At 40.9% G+C, this 1,734-nt stretch overlaps 1 non-coding gene across 1 annotated transcript; it reads left to right on the forward strand.

The window, feature by feature from the left end:
* Positions 1-1,238: 1,238 nt before the first annotated feature.
* LOC141675812 (small nucleolar RNA R71) lies at positions 1,239-1,345 on the forward strand. Its single transcript, XR_012556444.1, has one exon. It is a non-coding gene; the product is annotated as a small nucleolar RNA R71 (small nucleolar RNA).
* The last annotated feature ends 389 nt before the right edge of the window (positions 1,346-1,734 follow it).

Genomic DNA, 1,734 nt, shown 5'->3' on the forward strand with positions numbered 1-1,734 from the left:
TATGTTTAATATGTTTTAATAGGTGTAATTTAGTTATTAAATAATTTTGTTATAGCATTTTTTGTAAAAAATCATCACATAGACATCAGTATTTTTCACTAAAATCGATGTTTTTGTGACAAAAAACATAGCTCATGATATGTTTAACATGTTTAATTAGGTGTAATTTAGTATTTAAATAATTTACTTATAGCATTTTATGTAAATAATCAACACATAGACATCTGTTTTTTAACTAAAATCAATGTCTAATCGAGTATAGACATCGGGTATTCACCGATGTCTAGAATAGACATCACCGACATCAACATCGGTTGGGAAACAGCATAGACATCAGCCAAAAAGCGATGTCTATGGACTTTTTTCTTGTAGTAAGTCCTCCTTGGTTCCGCCGCTTTCTCCCTTTGCTTAGCTTCTTCATCAACTTCAGCTTCTCCGTATTTTGCTTTTTCAGCATCATCAACTTTTCCAGACCTTAAGGTAATAGCCTTGACTTGCTCTTTAGATTCCTTCCTGCCTGGCACTTTAGTATCATTGGGAAGTATGCCAGGTTGACGATTGAGCACTGCATTGGCTATTTGACCGATTTGATTTTCTAAGGTCTTGATGGAAACAACCTGACTTTTGCACAACAGCTTGAGTTCCTCAAAATCAGCACTACAAGGTGGAGCTGCACCTCCTTGTTGAGGATATGATTGCCTTTGAGCATAATGATGTGGTTGCTGGAATCCAGATGGATTAAACTGTTTACTTATGCCTTGCTGATATGGTTGCTGAATAGCATTCTGATTATTACTCCAGCTGAAATTTGGAAGATTTCCGTTATTAGGATGATAAGTAGCTGGCACAGGCTGCTGCGGTCGCTGATAATTGTTCACATACTGCACAGATTCATTAACAAGTGAACACTGATCCGTAGCATGAGAACCTGCACAAATCTCACAGACCAAGCTATCTGATTGAATCCATATGTGGCTAAAGAATCGACCTTCATAGACAGCGCTTGGAGCTGCGCTGCAATAGCTGTAGCTGCATCAACTACCAGAATACCTGCTACCTTCCCAGGCATCATCCTTTGAGTTGGGTTTTGATGCTCATTTGCAGCCATAGTCTCAATAAGATTATAAGCCTCAGTATAGCTTTTGGCACACAAGGCGCCTCCAGCTGCTGCATCGACCATGGGCCGAGATTGGGCCCTCAAACCATTATAGAAACCAGTGATCACCATCCAATCAGGCATATCATGATGTGGACACTTTCTCAATATCTCCTTGTAGCGCTCCCAAGCTTCGTACATGGATTCTGTAGGTTGCTGCGCAAACTGAGTAAGAGCACTCCTCATAGCCGCAGTCTTCGCCATTGGATAGAACTTCACCAGAAACTTTTGCGCAAGATCTTGCCAAGTAGTGATGGACCCAGCTGGTTCAGAATGTAACCAGTCCTTAGCTTTATCCCTCAGTGAGAATGGGAAAAGCCTCAGCTTGATAGCCTCATCAGTCACACCATTATATTTGAAAGTACTACAGATCTCGACAAAAATCCTGATGTGCATGTTGGGGTCTTCAGTCGCAGCACCTCCGAAAGAAACGGAATTCTGCACCATCTGAATGGTGCCCGACTTGATTTCAAAGTTATTGGCCTCAATAGCTGGATGCATGATGCTTGACTGAATGTCATCAATTTTAGGCCGAGAAAAGTCCATAAGAACTGGATCTGCCAGAACTATATGATCAC

The sequence above is a fragment of the Apium graveolens genome, chromosome 7 (assembly GCF_009905375.1).
Source record: "Apium graveolens cultivar Ventura chromosome 7, ASM990537v1, whole genome shotgun sequence".
In the NCBI taxonomy this organism is placed as follows: domain Eukaryota; kingdom Viridiplantae; phylum Streptophyta; class Magnoliopsida; order Apiales; family Apiaceae; genus Apium; species Apium graveolens.